The 20,295-nt window shown below is 45.4% G+C and overlaps 1 long non-coding RNA gene across 1 annotated transcript in view; it reads left to right on the forward strand.

The window, feature by feature from the left end:
• Positions 1-2,872: 2,872 nt before the first annotated feature.
• Positions 2,873-20,295, forward strand: part of LOC138413982 (uncharacterized) — a 35,424-nt gene continuing 18,001 nt past the window's right edge. Inside the window, exons 1-2 of the long non-coding RNA XR_011246342.1 lie at positions 2,873-2,982; positions 7,085-7,226. This is a non-coding gene — a long non-coding RNA (uncharacterized lncRNA). The remainder of the gene's footprint in view (positions 2,983-7,084; positions 7,227-20,295) is intronic.

The following is a 20,295-nucleotide window of genomic DNA, read 5'->3' on the forward strand; positions in this document are numbered from 1 at the left end:
TAAGCTTGTTTTCTATATCTGTGAGTCTATTTCTATTTTGTAAATAAGCTCATTTGTATCATTTTTTTTTAGATTCCACCTATAAAAGATATATGATATTTGTCTTTGTCTGACTGACTTCACTTAGTGTGGTGATTAATCTCTAGGTTCATCTGTGTTGCTGCAAATGGCATTATTTCATTCTTTTTCATGGCTGAGTAGTATTCCATTGTGTGTGTGTACCACAGCTTCTTTATCCATTCATCTGTTGATGGGCATTTAGGTTGCTTCCATGTCTTGGCTACTGTAAATAGTGCTGCTGTGGACATTGTTGGTGCATGTATCATCATTCTCATTCTTAAAACCAACACAAGCAGTAGACCTAAGCAATCAGCTTCTCCTTGCTCCTTCTTTGGCTCCCCATACTCTCCTCTTAGTAGAGGGACTCTCCCAAGCCCTACTGCAACAGTCTAGCAGCAGAGAGGCATAGCAAGAGGGGTCCACAAGGAGGAAGAGACCCTCTTCCAGTCCTGCGACAAATACCTTGCTCTCTAGGATGGGATGGGGGCTATGCTGTGACCTGGGTGACCCATGGTTCTCTCTCCACATCCCCAAGTTCTTCTCCATGGAAGGTAGACCGTGTTGGTTGCAAGGTATACTAATTAAAATATGGCTAGCTGCTGTAAAGAATTACAAAAGGTGGAATGATTCAAACACAAAAGAACTGTATTTCTCCATAAAGTCAAAAAGAAGCGTTCCTAATCGGCAGGAAGCTCCCTTTCCATCTTGTGGGTCTGCCATCTGCAACACATGGCTTCCAAGTTGCTGAACTCATTTGCACAAAGTTGGCAGAGGGGAGAGCACTTAGAAGATCACATGGGGAGAGATTTTTATAGGCCCGGTCTGCATGCCATGCACATTATTTCTACTTACATTCCATTGGCTACAATCCAGCCACATGACCATACCTAAGAGCAAAGGAGGCTGTGACTGGTAGACCAGTAGGGAAGAAGATGATGGCATTTGGTGAACAGCTAGTGTGGGAAGGAAAGGGGGGGATGTCACTGAATAACATGTCCAATGCAAATCACACATTTCACAGAATTTGGGTGGTGGAGGGAAAGGGGAATGCCTGACGACTTAGAAATTCATTTGCAAGGCTTAGGCCGATGCACATCATGTGGAAGAATATCATGTCCTCTGAAATCTGATTTCACTGAGCAGTGCTAAACATAGGGTTGCTAAGGGCTCATTGAATCCATCAGTCTATCCAGAGGGGCACGGTATTCTATACCAGGAAATCCGGAGCATTTCATGCAGTGAGGCTAGGTAAGAGAAATTAGCATTTCAGCTGTTACTGGAGTTTCCTTGCCTCCTCGCCAAAGACAGGATATTAACACGCTCAATGGGGCTGAACAGCAGACATCCTCCTGACATTATCTGGGGTTTGCTCTGACTCCAGGCAAGCAGGAGGGTCTCAGCAACAGGAGATCTTTGCATTCAATGGAGCACAACTTTGCCGGTCATTTTGCTGCTTTTCTTGCACTTGAGATACATTGCGGCATCAGCTCCATCTAGGAGCTTGCTAGAAATGCAGAATCTCAGGCCCCACCCCAGGCCTACTAAGTTGGAATCTGCATTTTAGCAAGATCCCCAGGGGAATCCTATGCAATGTAAAATGTTAGAAGTGCCCTTCAGGACACTCTTGAGCTTGGGTGCACATTGGCATCACCTGGGCAGCTTCAAAAATGCTAATGCTTGGGCTTCCCTGGTGGCGCAGTGGTTGAGAGTCCGCCTGCCGATGCAGGGGACACGAGTTCGTGCCCCGGTCCGGGAAGATCCCACATGCCGCGGAGCGGCTGGGCCCGTGAGCCGTGGCCACTGAGCCTGCGCGTCCGGAGCCTGTGCTCCGCAACGGGAGAGGCCACAACAGCGAGAGGCCCGAGTACCGCAAAAAAAAAAAAAAAAAAAAAAAAAAAAGCTAATGCTTGAATCCACCTGCAGAGACTGTATTGTAACAGGTCTGGGCTAGGGCCTGGGCTTTGGATTTATAAAAGCTCCCCAAGTGATGCCATTTTGCAGTGAAGTTCGAGAACCACCACTTTAAACGGCCCACTCTTCCTCTCCAAAGATTCCTCCTTGGTCAGTGTGGGCGCTTGTTCAAAGGATTGTTCCAGTGCGTGTTTGATAGCTAATCCAACAGTCCAGATCCATTCACCTGAAAGTGAAAAAGACTAGGGGTATTGTGTGGACCGTGGTCAGCAGAGCAGCAGCTGACCCCGATGTCACAGCTGGGGGCTATGTTACAAAAGGCTTGGGCTGATGAACAATGACTATTTTTTCCCCTAAAGGCCACTGCAGGTACCCAGGACCGCCACCAGCACCTTCTTCCTGTTTGGCACAGGCTTGGATAGAAGAAAAAGAGTTTCAAATTTTTTTCTGTTCCTCTGTATCATTTTCTCAGAACACATAATTGATATAATGTTGTGATTTGAAGGCAGTCCTGTATTTCGGGTTTGAAATCTGCACAGAAATAGGTTACTGGCATTTTCCCCATTTCTTGAAAGATCCTAATAACACTAGAAGACATCCCTTCCTTTAATTTCACGCTCCGCCCCAATCCCATCATATGCTTAAAAAACAATGAAAGAGTAGACCTGGGTCGCTCCTGTCTGCTTGGGAAAAATGTAAAATGTACAAGAAGATCGCTCGCGGTGTATAAAACTTGGCCTGCATTTCTTCTTAGATTGTGTTGCCTTGTGTTTATTTTTATTCAGGGTTGGCGGGCAAAGCCTAGAGCAGTGGCTCACCTGTGGACTCTAAGCCTGCATCGTCATTATCCCTTGAGAACTTGCTAGAAATGCAAATTCCACAACCCACCCCAGGTGTTTTAACAAGCCCTCCAGCTGACCCTAATGAACACTCAAGTTTGAGAACTGCTGGGCTAGAGGTTGAGTTCAACTGGAGAAGCAAACAGACCGTGCTCTGCCATCTTCTGTCTCCGTAAGTTTTTCAAACTTTGTGAACCAGTTTTCTCAACTGTAAAGTAGCGATAATAATAATGGTACCTAATCTGTGGAGTTGATGTGAGTTTTAAATGTGTTAGTGCAAGGAAAGTTATTTGCATGCAGATAGCCAATGTCCTATGAATGGTAATCATCATTGTTTGCTATTATTCACTTACGTGCTTTTGTATTAAGTATCATTTATATATTTGTAAACAGTTTTAAGTACATTCCACGTGCCAGTGCAATTGTCTTAGGTAATGTAGATGCCAATTGGGACGAGGTCCCACACTCACCCCCAAGGGGTTTGTTAACGTGCGTCCGAGGGACACAGTGAGGCCAAACAAACTGAAACGTAGGAGTTCGGATCAGAGAGAGGTTTATTGCAAGGCCATGCAAGGAGACAGGTGACTCATGCCCTAAAAAGCCCTGAGCTCCCCGAAGGGTTTCGGCAAAGCACTTTTAAAAGCCGGGTGAGGGGTGGTGTCGCAGGGTCTGTGATCAGCTTGTGCACAGTTCTCTGATTGGCTGATGGTGCAGTAGCAGGGCGGTGTCACAGGGGTTAACATTATCGGTCCTTAGGCTCCAGGAGGCCTGGGGCTCTGTGCCCATGGTCGTCAAGTAGTTCTTCCATTTGTTGGAGAGGGGGAGGGTTCTTTTACATCTGCAAAACAACTCAGGGAATGTGCATCAAATGCTATTTTCTAGGTACTTCAGAGAGGAGCTAAGGCACAGGACGTGGGGGAAGGCCCCCATGGGGTCCTGCTCAGTTACAAGTTCTTGATCTAAAGGAAGAGTCAGGACGAACAGAGTTCCTAACTGGAGTACATCAGGCCTTGGGTGGTGTTCTCTTCAGGGAGTCTGGGGGAGGGTAGAGAGGGGAACACTTTGTTCATGAGGAACATGGAGAGCAGAATATGCCACCCCAAAATATGCCTCTTTGGCATAAGGATTACTTTGAGCTGATTATTGTTAAGAAACAGCTGACACAGGAGAAGCTCTGAAAACAGAGTAGAAGTTACCCTTTTATTAGAGACGTTAACATTTATAAGGGAAACCTCCATTTGTTAAGGTGTCTCCCTCTGTGCCAGGAAGAGAAGGGTGACTAAATCTCTAGGAACTATCAGTGGCGAAGGCATCAATTTAAATCTGCGTAACAGCTTTACCCTTGTTTACTGTGCTTTGCCTGAAAACCTCCCCTTAACTCACTCCCCTCAACCCGACATCTTCTGTCTTTAGCTGAAGATGGTATTTAAAGTGGTGGCTCGGGCCCTTTCGGGGAGATACTCAGTTTTGCTGGGTCTCTCCCATGTACACAGGAGGTGTATACATGCTGTTAAACTGCTGTTTGTTTTTATCCTGTTAATCTGTCTTTTATTACGGGGCTGTCAGCCAAGAATCAATACCTAGAAGGGCAGAGGGAAAATTATTTTTCCCTTCTACAAACACAACTTAGAGTCTGAGTCTGGAAGCAGAAATTCCAATCCCAGTGTAACAGGGAAGAGACAGATCTGACTACGTGTTGGATCTGTTTCTTTTACTTTAACCTGTGCTTCCCATCGCTTTGGTTCACTAAAAGGATACTGTCTGTACATAGTGGCTGCCTCGGAGAACTCTTCCCCTCTGCCTGAATGTTAAACCAAAGTGCCTTTGTTCAGCGAAGCATCCGGACCCTGTCCACCTGTGAATGGCTACAGGCAAGAAGAAATTAACACATCCCCTCCCCGAGGCTGGCTATTCCAGGAGATATTTGCAAATCTTATAGTCTTTTTACTTTACTTCCTCATCTCCTCCCCCTCTCTGCTATAAAAGAAACTGGCATCCAAACCCTGATAAGACGGTTATTTTGAGACTGTAGTCTGCCATCTTCTCGGTCTGCCGGCTTTCCAAAGCTGGATAAAGTCGTCTTCCTTGTCTCAACACCTCGTCTCTGATTTATTGGCCTGTCATGTGGCGGGCAGAGCGAGCCTGGTCTCGGTAACACCAGGTCAGCTCCGCCTGGCTGTGAGGCCCCAGGGCATGTCACTTATCTCTTGGCATTGGGTACTTAACCACAAAATGATAGGGTGATCCAAGATCAGTTCCAAGTGTCCTCCCGCTACAGATATCTAAGTTTTAAAACTAAAAACAAAGGAACCCAGTGATGTTGTAACCACTTAAACCACCCATCTGAAAAACAGACACGTTTATGGATCAAGAATATTAAAATGAACATGCAAATGGGGACTGACTCCCTATAGTTCCTGGGAGGGAAATTTTAATCCTTGGAATTTCCTGAGTGATAGAAGCATCTGTTATTCATGGTGGGTCCTTGGACCACAACTGGGTTTATGCTAAGGAGACGACTCATGTGATTAGACCAACCGTTAGCGAATCCAGGCCCGCTCTGCTCGCTGCACGACAGGCCAATAAATGGAGAGACGAGGTGCTGAGGCAAGGAATAGCGACTTTATTCGGAAAGCCGGCAGATCGAGAGATGGCGGACTAGGGTCCCCCAAAAATCGTCTTATTGGGGTCTGGACACCAGTTTCTTTTATAGAACAGAGAGGGGGAGGAGGTGGGGAAGTAAAGTAAAAAGGCCATTTATCTTGCGAACTAGGAGAGGATGTGTTAATTTTTTTCTTTTCTGCAGCCATTCACAGGTGGGCAGGGTCAAAATGTCTCTTGTGTGAGTTGAACAAAGGCCTTTTGGTTTAACAGTCAGGCAGAGGGGCAGGGTTCCCTGTGACAGGCTATTATGTATGCTTGCAGCTATAGACAGTGATTATAATAACAAAAGCAACGAGAAGCAAAGGTTCAAGTCAAAGAAACAGATCCAATATGCAGTCAGAATTGGCTCTTCCCTGTTACACAACCTGGTAATTAGAGGGTTGGGGCTTTGAGCCAGGTGATGTCAGCTGGACCTTCAGGGAGAGGAGGGGGACTGGATATTGAGTCCAATCATGTAGCCAATTATCCAATTAATCATGCCTATGTCATGAGACCCCAGTAAAAACTCAGGACACCAGGCTCCAGTGAGCTTCCTGGTGAGTGAACACACGTGTGCTGAGTGTGGCATGCCCTGGTTCCACGGGAAGAGGACACAGTAGCTCTGTGTTTGAGACCCTCTCGGACCTCACCCTATGTGTCTCTTCATTTGACTGGTCCTCATTTGTATCCTTTATCATAAAACTGTAATCTTAGGTATAGAGGTTTCCCGAGTTCCATGAGTCATTCTCATGAATTCTCAAACATGAAGGAGTAGTGGGCCTCCCTGAATTTGTAGCCAGTGAGTCAGAAGCGCTGGTAGCTTGAGGACCCCCAGCCTTGCAGCTGGCATCTGAAACGAGGGCAGTCTTGTTGCGGACCGTGCCCTTAGCCTGCTGAGTCCACCCTAACTCCAGGTGGCTAGCATCAGAATGGTATTGCTGAATGGTAGAGATCAAACCAGCTTCTTCCTTCTTCCCGTGGGGGAGGGAAGTTGATGGACCCTCCATTTGCATTTCTATAGGCAATAATTGTTTTGCTATCAGTTACCTCCAGCTTACAGAGTTGTTAAATGGCTTTCATAGACTCAGAATGAGATCATGGGGAAAGGTGAGCTATGGACATAGCAGAGCTTCCCCTTGAAGCGCTGACTTTCCATTACATGCTCTCTTTACCTAAAGAAGAAATAGCACTCGAGACATCATTAAATCCATTCTCCTGCATCTAGGCCAGTCTGACTAAAACCAGCTCTGGCTGACCAATAAACAGTGGTCAAGTCCCAAATTTAAATCTTCAGGGAAGATGAACTCCACTTCCACTGGCACCATATCCCAACATCACAAACCTCCCAACTATGATATTCTTTCAGATGTGTAACTCAGCACAACCCTGTGCACCCAGCGGGCATCAATAATCATGAAATTAGTAAATAAATAACCAAAACCCTCCTGCTGCATCTCTCAAGGCTGCTCTGTCTTCCATATAAAAGATGAGCATCTCATCCACAAAATAACATCCCTTCATCTTCTGAGTCCTTCCCCAGTCCCGCACACACTCTGCATTCTGCATGTGGGGTTTGGTATTTCCCTTTATGCTCCCAGCAGTTGTTTAATGTTATTTTTCTTGTTTTGCAGTCAGCTGCTGTTTTGTATATGAAACCAGAAGTTGCTGTCGCACCAGTCACATCACGGGCATCCACAGTCAGCATCTTCCATGTGACTCCAAATCCTGTGCTCACTTGACCTGCTGGGGTCCCAAATATCTACAAAGAAAGAGGTACTTGGGTGTAAGCGCTCAGAGTCATGTGTAAGTCATCCTTTGTGGTTAAGAAATACCCAGAGCTGTCCTCAGAGCAGTGGCTCGCAGAGTATGATCCCTGGGCCATCAGCATCTTCTGGGGGCTTGTTAGAGATGCAAATTCTCAGGCCCTAGCACAGACCTGCAGAACCAGAAACACTGAGACACTGGGGGTGCATCTTAACAGGCTCTCCAGGGGATTCTGATGCACGCTGAAGTGTGAGAACCACTTGTATAGATTTTTAATTGTACTGGAATTTGAAACTCAGTACGGAAAAGCCAGTGGGCTTCATGAAATGCAATTGCTTCTCGTCTCTCTATTTCTGGCTGTAACCTGGAGACACAGGTTTGCCAGCAGAATCTCCTGAGCTTCCCGGCTGAACCTAACAGAGTCATTCTATTCCCTGGTTGAGTCATCTGTTTACCCCAGGACAGACTGCCCTTTGTGTGGGAAGAGGACCATGTCAAACCAGTGGGACGTTTAGAAGTAACATTTTCCTTCTAACCCGCATTTTCCTCGAGTCCACATCTCCATCTGCATGTGGTGAGAGCTTCCAGGGGGCTCAGCTGGGCGGAACCACCACAGTGTCTCCCAGATGTTCTGTGTGTTTGCTTCCAGATGGCTCAGCCCAAGAAAATCTGAGGCAGCGAGATTTCATCCCACTTGTCTGCCTTTAGCCATGGTTCAGAAGGCCCCTGTTACATGCTGTTCCTTGCTATTCACATTCACATCCCACTCGGTGTGACTCATCTTCTGGCATTCATCCCTTGCAGGCAGAGGATGGACTTTTAACCACAGTGCAAAACACCCGATTCTCTCTTATGACATTTAGTTAAACTTCTCTTCCAAATCTCCCTAAAGATTGCTGCCAGGGGTGGCATCTTCTCTCGGATGCTCATCTGGAAACTGAAAGTGTCCTCTGAAAAGGGGCAGAGAGGATATTTTAACTGGGGAAAATGTCTTCCACTACTGTGGAACCTAGGAGTGAATGCTGGCGGACAGCTTCAAAATGAAGCTGTCATTAGGCACGTCTGATGAAAATGACAGTCCGCGGGTGGCACACCGCTTTGGAGGTGTGATCACAAACACCGGGCCCCCTCGGGAGATGAGGTAGAGGCAGTTAGGACTTAAATTAGTTTATCTTTAATTTGCATTTGATGTTGGTATAACATTGGCCCACCAGGAGGTAGAGAGTTGATGAGTTGAGAGTCACTGTTTTGCAGAAGAACTACTTTGCCTTCACATCTGTAGAACTGGGCATGCACGTGAACCCTGCATAGATCATGCCAGAGACTCTGACACACTGTAGGGCTCTTAGCTGTGGGAGGGGGCGATTTAGATTTGGAATACGGTGTTCCCAGGAATGATTCGCCTACAAGCATTCTCTGTTGCGTTTGTGAACGCTTCACCACATTGTTTAGGAGTCCTTAGCTTGAACGTACGACACATTCTGCATGCCTGCTTGCCTTGTTGACTATTTTTGGTAGGATCTTTTGATGCAAAGTCAGTTTCCCAACACTAAATCAAATCTCAGTTGGATCAGTTGTTTTCAAACTTAGCTGAACCTTAGGATCCGTGGAGACTCTTAAAAATCCCAAGGCCCTGGGAATTCCCTGGCGGTCCAGTGGTTAGGACTCCACGTTCCCACTGTCGAGGGCCTGGGTTCAATCCCTGGTTGGGGAACGAAGATCCCACAAGCCTTGCGGCACGGCAAAAAAAAAACAAAAACAAAAACCCAAGGCCCAGGTTGTGCCCCAGACCAGTTACATCAGGCCATCTGTGGGTGGGGGCCAGGCATCGGTATTTTTTAAAAGTCTCCAGGAGATTCTAAAACGCAGCAAATTGAGAACCACTGACTTAGGCAATTTACACGGCCATTGGATGGGTGGTTGGGAAGGGTCTTGTGAGCTCAGGATAGGTGAATCCATTTCACAAGGGAAAGGGGATATTGTGCTATGCTCTGGTAATGAGGCTAAGTGGCAAAAGTTGCCCAGCCTTAAAAACAGGTCATCAGTGATTTTGGAGGAACAGACAGGGTTCTCTCCCGCCCCCCAGCCTGTAAAGTTTTCTCCTACCTATGAAAGCATTCACTCTTGAATCCTGTGTGCCTAAACACAGCTGATATTGAAGCCAAATCCAGCCTCTGTACCCCAACACTGAATTAAATCTTGGAGGCAGAGTTTTGGGTGAAGTAGAAAAGAATAGCTTTATGGCTTTGCCAGGCAAAGGGGGCCACAGCAGGCTAATGCCCTCAAAACTGTGTGTCCCCACCTGGAGGGGGTAGTCAGAAGTTTGATAGTAATGGTTCACAGAGGGCGTGATCAGCTCGTGGACGTTCTTCTGATTGGCTGGTGGGGAGGTAAGTGGGCGGCAGCATCATCAACCTTCTGGTTCCAGCTGGTCTGGGGTCTACGTGCTTGTGGGCAGCATGCAGTTAACTTCTCTCACCTGGTGGAGTTTCAGCATCTGCAAAACAGCTCAAAGATATTGTTATGTGTGTGTGTCCCTTGAGGGGAACCAGGACCCTGCCCCAAGGCTGCACTGTTGTTTCTCTTGATTGTTCCTGCCTTGTCTCCGCATCCCCTTCCTTCCCTAATTAGCACCGACCTGGTGGAACTCAGGGAAGGTCAGGGGGGCTGAATGAAGCCTATTGCCTGTAATCAAGAAATGGGGGACACGGAAGGGCTTTCGTGCCCAGGAGCTCCACAGGGTCCTGCTCCGTAAGGATGTAGTTGTTGAAGATAAGCGAAGATGAATACCTAAACTAGTGGTTTTCGGTTTTGACTCCATGTTAGAAGCCCTCGGGGAGCTTTAAAACTCCAGCTGACCTGACCGCACCCCAGAGCAATTAAATCAGGGTCTTTGGCTTTCAGGCGTCAGGATACTGAAAAGGTCCCATAAGTCATTCCAACTTGCAGGCAAGGTTGAGAGCCAGTGGCCTAAAACAGTGATCCTCAAATTTCCTTGCTGTAGGGGAGGAAAAATAATTTCCCTCAACCCTTCCGAGTTCTTAGCTGAGACCCTGTGATAAAAGATTAACAAGAGAAATACCAAGAAAAGTTTATTGACATGTATACCTCACGTATACATGGGAAATACCCAAGGAGGATGAGTAACTCCTTGAGGTGGCCTCGAGATGGCCTAAGTCACCACCTTAAATACCACCTTCCGCTAAAGACAAAAGAAAAGTGGTGGGAGAGGGAGTCCAGTTATGGGAGGTGACCAGGAAAAGCACGGTAAACAAGGGTAAGTTTTGTTACTAAGGCAGTGCCTTCTCCATTGATGAGTTTCTGGTGATTTAGTCATCTTTCTCTTCCTGGTAGACAGAGGGAGACCCCCTTACAAATAGAGACTTCCCTTGTAAAAGTAAATGCCCCTTACGAGAAGGTAACTTCTACTGTGTCTTCAGAACGCCTCCTGTGCCTGCTGTCTCTCAAAATAATCTTTGTGCCAAAGAGTACAGCCTCTCTGTACACCGGTGCCGCATCGAATCTTGGAGACAGAGGTTTGGGTGAAGTAGTAAAGGATGGCTTTATTGCTTTGCCAGGCAAAGGGGGACACAGCAGGCTCCTGCCTCGAAAACCTATGCGTCCCAACCCAGGAGGATTTGAGGAGGAGTTTTATAGCAATGCTTCCCAAGGGTGGGGTTGCTGACAAGATGAGGGTGTGTGCAGGGTCTCAGGTGGTGGGTCTTCTAACCTGGATGAGCTTCTCTGGTCCCTTTAATCTTGCCTCAGGGGTTTTCCTGGCTGTCCCTCTCTCGATTAGGAACTGTTCTAATGTGTCCTTTGGAACTCAGGGAAGGTCATGGAGGCTGGTGTCTTGCCTACAAGAAAGGGGGACCAAAAAGAGGCCTCCATGCCTGGGAGCCTCACAGGGCCCCGCTCGGTTTCAGAAGGTGAGAGAATATAAGAAGGCATCACAATTTAATCCCACCTGGTCAGTTTGCCCAAATCCTGTTCTTTCCAGTGGATAGAAATAGCTGTGTCTCTGGCTAGACATTAATGCTGGAACATAAAACATCCTGAGAACAAGCCGCGTTCTCGTATTCGGGGACTCAGTGTGAAGATAACCCTCAATCAGAAAGCTCCAAGTCAGCACCTTCCCTCACCTCCCTTCAGGCTCTATTTTATCAATTCCTATTAAGCGACATTCTTCATCCCCGAAGAATTGTCCTTAACCTTAGCCACACGTTAAGATCACGAGGGGAGATTTGAAACTCTCAATGCCCGGGCCATACTCTAGACCACTTAAATCAGAGTCTAGAGGAGTGGGAGGATGGGAAGGCGGGTGGTAGTACTTTTTACGATTGAAATTTGTATTGAGATCATTGTAGATCCCAGCGCAATGGTTTTAGTTTGCATTTCGCTAATGGCTGATGTTGTTGAATGTCTTTTCATGTGCTGATTTGCCGTCTCTGTATCCTCCTTCAGTGAAATATCTGTTCATGTCTTTTGCCCATATTCTCATTAGATGATTTGTGTTTTTACTGTTGAGTTTGCGTCTTCTCTGGCTAGTCTAGATATGCGGTTTGCCAGCATTTTCTCCCAGTCTGTAGTTTGTCTTCTTCAGTGGGCTTTCACAGAGCAAAAGCTTTTAATTTTCATGAGTCCAATTTATCCATTTTTCCCTTTATGGATGGCGCTTACGGTATAAAGTCTAAGAACTTGCTGCCTAGCGCTAGATCCTGAAGCTCTTCCCCTATGTTTTCTTCTACAAGTTTATAGTTTGACATTTTACATTGAACCCTGTTGATCCATTTTGAGTCAATTTTTGTGTAAGATGTGGGATTTAGGTCTAGAGTTTTGTTGCTTTGTTTTTGCCGATGGATGTCCAAGCATCAGTAATTTTTAGCAGGTCTCCAGCGTGATTTCCATGTGCAACCAGGGTTGAGAACCAGTGGCCTGGTGATTGAAGGACACACCTGTTAGAAATCTGAACTCAGATTTTTCAGGAGCAGCGTCACAATAGGATTTAGAAGCAACGGCAGGAAGAAATGTGTGCTTTTAGAACAGTGCTGTCCAATAGAAATACATAATTTCTTAGTATATTTTATATATATATATATATACAAAAGTAAAAATTTTCTAGTAGCCCCATTAAAAAGTAGGCCAAAGTAATTTTAATAATATATTTTATTTAACCCAGTATATTGAAAAATTACTTCAACTTGTAATCAAACTGAATATTGTTGAGATATTTTGCATTCTTTTTTCTGGACTAAGTCTTTGAAAGCCGGTATGTATTTTATATTTATAGTACATCTAAGCTGGACTCACCACATTCTAAGTACTCAACAGCCACATGTGGTTAGCGACTACTAAACGGAAAAATAGAATTTTAGACAGGGACAGTCTTGTTTTCCCCCCCCACCCCGTTCTTTGCACGTTTGCTGACTGAATATGAAATTCTTGCGCTCTTTCTACCTGGCACAAATGTAAGGCTACTCATTTCAAATAATACAGGCTGTGTTTAGAAAACTTTGCTTCTTCTTACAGCCGCATGAAACAGTTCTCTTCTAGACACATGCACTCGCGGTGGAATGTACTTTCAAAAATATTTATGTTGCGCCAACAGTGATGGGCCCCCAGCCTTGCAGTCACGATGCTCTCCCCCCACCCTTGGATTCTTATTTTATTTTTCCTCGACTCAAATTAGTAAGTTCACATGAGTGTGCAGTGTCCTAAGTTCACGAGGACCCTGTTTATAGATGGAACTGTGCAGCCGTGAGGGCGGAACAAGGTAAATTTTACATGTCATCATTTAAACCGTCTAAGGAACAAAGAGCAGAGCCGGACTGATTTCCATTCGACCAAGCACGGCAGTTTAAATAAATGTCCCCTTTGCCACACGGTGTGGGCTAGAGCCGAGTTTCTCATCCTCGGCACTGTTGACCGTTTGGATTGGAGCGCTCTTTGTATGGGGGCTGGTGGGGCTCTTCTCTGCACCGGGGGATGTTTAGCAGCGTCTCTAGGATCCACACATTCCACAGGTGTGAATGCACGCAGTGTCTCCGGACATTACCAGATGTTCCCTAGGGATCACAGTCGCCCCCTGCTGAGAATCACTGGGCTGGAATGAAATGAATTTCTGAGTCATATATGGCCTTTTTGGTGGATTTGGTTTTATTTGGCGTTTTTCTGGCCTAATTTGAAATTTTACATGACTGTGTTCGAACTCTTAAAAGATAAACTGAGGCTTATTAAAGAATTTAAGTTTATTTAAGCAACAATGATTCAAACTGAGCGTCCAATTTAGCAGATAGAAAACTCTGAGGAGCTGTACAAAATGAAAAAATGACTCTTACAGAAAGAAGGGAGTGGAAACAAGGAAGTTACGTAGGGGAAAAAAGCAGGCAGGTTACTGCAAGGTGACTTTCCTTTCGGGCAGATGACCTCACTAGTGCTGATCAGGTGATTCCTGATTGGTTTAAGATTCCATTTTGGGGAGAACTAAAACTGTAATTAACTCTTGGGTTGGTGATGTGGAGCTTAGCATAAGCCACTTCATTTGGGGCCTGTTGTCTGGTTTTGTAACACTTCAAATTATGGAATATTTCATTCTCCGGTTGGTTTTCTTCTTTGGGAGAAATTATGTTTCTAAATGTACCTATAAGAGGCTTTAATCGTTGGGAAAATGGCCCCCTTAGTTTCAGGCCACGGTACTGTGGACTCTTTGAGACACAAAAACAGATTCTCATCTACTCTATGATGTAAGATTTATCTTCGAAAAAGACCTCTATTGGCTGCTTGATGAATTCTCGCTCATCCTGTAAGGCCAGCCTAAATGCCGCCTCATTTGTAAAGTCTTTGGTAATTTCCAAAGAAAAATGACGCCTTTGTCAGAGGTCTGAAGCTCCGCTAAAAGCATCTATTTGTTATTACAGTTATCCCTGCATAGTGAGTGAATGAAGGAATGATTCCAAGTGACATTATGGGCAGAAGCTGGAGGATGAGGCCTAGCCAACTCTTATTAAACCAAGAAGCATGTTTTATGCACCCACAGTCAATGGACAGAGCAAAAGTAATCAGAAGTAGATGCGTGCTTGGAACATGGCCGAGAAGCTCTCCAAACATATTAAAAAATTAATTAAGGGGGTGATAGCATCCATAAAGAGAACACCCAGGACCAGAATTGTTAAGAAAAATGGTCATCAGTGCTGTTCATACCCTTAAGTAAACTGGAATCAGTGTTGCAAACTCCTCTCGCCCTGTAATTTGTGACTTTCAAGATGTCTGAATCGACATTCACAGTAAATGTCCTTTAACAGTCAAGAATCTCTATAAAAAGTTACTGTGCAGATGCTGAAATACTCATTTACACAAAACATGACACTACTGTCACTGGATGGAAATTTTTTTAAAATAAATTTTATTTATTTTTGGCTGTGTTGGGTCTTCGTTGCTGTGCGTGGGCTTTTCTCTAGTTGCGGCAAATGGGGGCTACTCTTGGTTGCGGTGTGCAGGCTTCTCATTGCGGTGGCTTCTCTTGTTGCGGAGCACGGGCTCTAGGCGTGCGGGCTTCAGTAGCAGTGGCACTCAGGCTCAGTAGTAGTGGCTCGGGGGCTCTGGAACGCAGACTCAGTAGTTGTGGCGCACGGGCTTAGTTGTTCCACAGCATGTGGGATGTTCCTGGTCCAGGGCTCAAACCCGTGTCCCCTGCATTGGCAGGCGGATTCTTAACCACTGCACCACCAGGGAAGCCCAGATGGAAATTTTAGAGTTTTACTTTATCTCACTGCACATCAGAGACATGGCTAAACTCTCCAAGTAGTTCTGTCTGGCTAAGCTGGAATGTTTGGAAGAAACATAAGTCAATTCACTTCCACCTGTGATCAAGAACAAGGATTCCAAACACGCCGAATTTTGCTTTCCTAAGTACCGACATCAAATTCAATTTGCCTTTAAGAAGAAATACTCAATTCAGTCGTTCTCCACCTTGAAGGTACTTGAGAATTTCAGACGCTCAAGCTGCCTGATTTCCTGGAGGATTCTGATTCAGGAGGCCTGCTGGGGCTTAATAATCTGCTTTTTAAATAAGCCCTGCAGATAATTGTGTTGTGCATTGGCCTATAATCGTTCTTGCAGAGAGAATGATGACCTCTAACCCAGTGATTCTCAGCGGGGGGTGATTTTGCCCCCACCCCCATTCCTCCACCAGGGGCGTTTGCTAATGTCTGGATATACTTTTGGCTGTAACAGCTGAGAGAGGGGTGCTGTTGCACAGAGCCCTGGGATGCTCCTAAACATCCTACAACGAACAGAAGAGCCCCGACAATAAAGAATGATCTGCCTCAAAATGTCAGTGTTGTCCCAGTTGAGGAACCCTGTGCAAACCCACTGGTTCTGAACCTTGGCTCCATACTGGAATTACCTGGAGAGCTTTAAGAGATTCTTACGCATATGTCTCAGCCCCAGAAAGTCTGATTAGTCTGTCATGTAGCCTGGAATTTGGGACTTTTAAAACTCCCAAGGTGATTTTTAATATGCAATCGGGGTTGAGAATCATGAATCCATGCCAGAATCACCAGGAGAACATTAAAAACAGAGATTGCAGGCCTCCACCCTTAGTGGGTCTGATTCAGTAGGTCTTGGGTGGGATCTGAGAATCTGCATTTCTGCAAGTTCCCAAGTTCTGCTGTCCTGGGAGGCATTGAAAAGTAATTCTCACTCTTTGGTCTCATTCTGATCTGCGATTTTAATTTTGAGACTGCTAAGGTACAAATAGTCCTGACGACATGAAGAAGAGAGGAAGAAACTTTAATTGACATGTACACACTGCTATATTTTACTCAGTTTTTTTTTTTTTTTTTTTTTTTTGCGTTACCCGGGCCTCTCACTGCTGTGGCCTCTCCCGTCGCGGAGCACAGGCTCCGGACGTGCAGGCTCAGCGGCCATGGCTCACGGGCCCAGCCGCTCCGCGGCATGTGGGATCTTCCCAGACCGGGGCACGAACCCGCGTTCCCTGCATCGGCAGGCGGACTCCCAACCACTGCGCCACCAGGGAAGCCCCACACTGCTATATTTTAAATGGGTAACCAACAAGGAACTACTGTACAGCACAGAGAACTCTGCTCAGTACTCTGTAATGACCTAAATGGGAAAAGAATCTGAAAAAGAATAGATACATGTGTATGTATAACTGAATCACTTTGCTGTACACCTGAAACTAACACAGCATTATTAATCAACTGTAGTCCAATATAAAATTAAAAAAAATTTTTTAAATAAGTAAAATAAAGACCAAAAAAGCAAAAAACTTTAGATACCTTGACTTGAAGGAATGAAAAGCTCACCAGGACAGAGGGGAGGCAATCCTAACCATTGTTCAACATCCCTCCCCGCTTCTGCAGAAAGGGGCCTGAGACTTCCCATCCCATGGCTGAACAGCAAAGGTGCTCAAGATTTTGTCTTTTAATCTACCTTGAACATCAGCTTCCACGATCCCTGCTGAGGATGAACAGGCAGCTACAGATAGTGACAGAGCGTAGCACAGTTGTGTGACTGTGGCTCATGGGCTATCCTCAGGGTCTGCCCGGGGAGAGAATGCCCGGTTTCGTAGCTACTGGTTCCAGACCAGACTTGCAAATTACAGAGGGGTGAAGATGGAGTGAGTGGAGAGCAAGGATGTGAGTGACCAGCTTCTAGTGTGGGGCAACGCTCCCAGTACTGACTGCCCGCTCATTCTGTGAGAGGCACTCTTATGGTACCCAACAAGGCTGTGGGAGAAACAAGGATGGGTAAGATGCATTTCCTAAAGGTACGGAACTTATTTACATTAGTTTCTTCATGGTGCTTCTCATGACCAGCCTGAGAGCACACAAATCATACCTTCCAATTTCTTATTCTACTGGCATTTCTTGTTTAAGTGACCCTCACCTTGCAAGACAGGGGAGATGGGTAAAATTGCAGTTTTGGATCCATTGCGCCTGGCTTGGAATCTTAGCCCGGTCGCTCACTACTTTTATAGGCTTGGCCAACTATTGTCATCTCTGTGTGCCTCACTTTCTTCAACGGTAAAGAGGGAACAATGATAGTACATCTTGTGTAGGTTGGTCACAATGATTAAGTGAGATAATACATTTAAAGTGCTTAGCACTGTAACCCACACATAGTGAGCTCTCCCAAAGTATTAGTTCTTATTATTATAGCATCCCAGTCAGAACTCTTATTATGGAATATAAGCTTTATAAGCAGCATTGTAATAAATCAACAAAGTAAAATCAACCAGGTTCTTTATTTTAAAAAAAAATACCAGGCAATAGCAGAGGGCAGATTACTTTTAAGAAGAGCTTCAGTAAAGATTGCAAAGACCTCGTTTCCAAGAACTTCAGGAAATCTGTTAGGTTGAGTTGTTCACATGCATTGGCCCAGTTGCCAGTGAGCATGTTTATCGCCAGAGTCATTGACCCTGCCAGAGTGAAAAAAGGATCAGGTCATTGAATGAAAACTCTCTGAAATCAAATGATTTCTCGGAGCAGTGCAAATAAGCATGAACAACTTTAGATCCATCGCTTCCTATTTTTCTTCAGCAAAACTTGTGAGAGCCTATTGACATGTGTTTGGAAAGTTATATTCAACGAAGCTTAAACAGCAACTACAAGTCCAACAAGAAAAGAGTTTTCATTTAGTCCTGTTCGAGATGGTTGCCAGAAGGGTCAGCAGAGAATTTTGTGTAACATGGACATCTAAGCATTGCGTTCACATTAGCGCTCGCACACATTCTAAGTGCAAGATTGAGAAACCAAGGAGCCAGCTGTCAAAAAACAAAAAAAAACACCGATGAGAGGGGAAAAGAGTCACGAGGCCCTGTTGCAGCAAAATCATCAGACTGTGCTTCTCTTTTTGCTCTGCCTCGAAGGAATCAAGGGTGTCAGGAAGAGGGAAGAATCTTTGACACAAAGAAGAAGAAGGGCAGAAGATCATTATCAAATCTAACCCTGTGAGCATGTGACTTTTCCGTTGGTGGTTCTGATGGGAAGAAGCAACTCACCAACTGAGAAGAGGCACAGGAAAAAAACGTCTTGGGCCCTAAACTGGCTTCAGATTGTGGGTTTAGATCTTTAGATCAGGGTTTCTCAACCTCACACTACTGACATTTGGGGCTGGGTCATTCTTGGGGGGCGGGGGGGCCCTCTGTCCTGTGCATTGTGGGATGCCGTTGAACAGCGTCCCTGGTCTCTCTCCACTACATGCTAGTAGAACTTGCCCCTCCTCTGCAGTTGTGAGGATCAGCAATGTCTACAGATATTGACTGGTGTTCCCTGGGAGGCAGGGTGACCCCCAAGTTGAGAACCACTGCTTTAGATCTGACCCAGATGAGAAAACTTCGAAGTGGCCCCCAAATGATCTGCAGAGAAAACCGGTTTTGAAAACATTTCCAATCCATTGTGAACCAAGACATTCTGAAACACGATAAAAATGAATTACTTAAAAAAAGTAAAGTAACAAAAGGACGTAAAATACAAACAATTTTTTAATGGTTAGATTCAAATGAAACAAAATTACTCTATGAAGTTGGCAAAAAGGTTTCCAAATGCTTACTCTCCATTTCTGTACTTATATGGATGAGTAATGACCAGTAGACTGGCTTCAGTCCTCAGCAGTACTCATTTGGAGCAAGTTCGACTAAGAAAAAATGCATTGAATCAAGTAATTGCAGCATAGTAAGAAATTGTTCTGAAGTCTCTATATCATGTTCAACATTTCGTCACCTTTAAATTAGATGATTTAGGGCTTCCCTGGTGGCGCAGTGGTTAAGAATCCACCTGCCAGTGCAGGGGACATGGGCTCGAGCCCCGGTCCGGCAAGATCCTACAGGCCCCCGAGCAACTAAGCCCGTGCGCCACAACTACTGAGCCTGTGCTCTAGAGCCCGTGAGCCACAACTGCTGAACCTGCATGCCACAACCACTGAAGCCTGTGCCCTAGAGCCCGCGCGCTGCAACGAAGAATAGCCCCCGCTCACTGCAACCAGAGAAAAGTCTGTGTGCAGCAACGAAGGCCCAATGCGGCCAAAATAAATAAATAAATAAAACAAAATAATAAATTTATAAAAATATATAAATAAATAAGATGATTTAGGTTAGCTTTAGTGGTTTTGTTGGTGACTTCTATTTAATTTTTAAAAGGAATACATGCCTTTGGAAAAGCATGATAATTTTGTTTGTTTTGTTTTTTTGGCATGATAATTTATAGCTGTTATCCACGAGAAAGCTGGCTATGAAGACTCCCGCTGAAATACAGCATTTGTCTTGTAGATAGTACATCATTTCTTTGATTCATTCATTGATTCATTAATTCAACATGTATTTGTTCAACAATCCACAGTGTACCAGGCATTGGGTTGGGCACTGGGGATCCAAAGATAAGTGAGGAAGAAATTCCACCTCTGAGGGGAGGGTAGTGGCATTCAGAGAACCTTCCTGGAGGAAGTGATGTCCAGCAGGACCCAATGCATGACTAACAATTCACAGGACGAAGCAGAGGAGGCAGGGAGTGTTTCAGGCAGAGGGTACCGCATGCGAGGCAGTCAGCAGTTAGTCACCACTCTAACAGGGAACTGAAAGTAAAACATGGCTGGAGTTGAGAGTAGAAGGGGAAGAGGCAAAAAAGATGATGCTGTAGAAATAATGCAGGCATCAGATCATGAAGTCCTTGTCAGCCCTTGCTATGCCAGGTATGGTGCCAAGGACCAGTAGCACTGGCATCCCCTGGGAACTTTCTGGAAATGCAGACTTTCAGGCCCTGCCCCCGGATCGGCTGATTCAGAATCTGTGTTTTGATAAGAACCCCAGGGGATTCTCAGTAGAGCCTGAGAAGCACTTCTAAGACATAGGAAGGCTGAATTTTTTATTGAGCCTTTATCCTCAGGGATACAGGTAACGATTACAAGGTTTTTAGGCACTGGAGGTTGGCTAAACTAGTATCCCCAGGCACTCCTGCCTGCCTTTACCATAGGTGCCAGGTAGATGTGCACGTAGCTTAATATTGACTTTCCCAGACTCCCTTGCTGCTGGAGGAAGGGCAGAGCACCTCAGTGGAGATCT

This window comes from Delphinus delphis, chromosome X (genome assembly GCF_949987515.2).
Source record: "Delphinus delphis chromosome X, mDelDel1.2, whole genome shotgun sequence".
Lineage (NCBI taxonomy): Eukaryota > Metazoa > Chordata > Mammalia > Artiodactyla > Delphinidae > Delphinus > Delphinus delphis.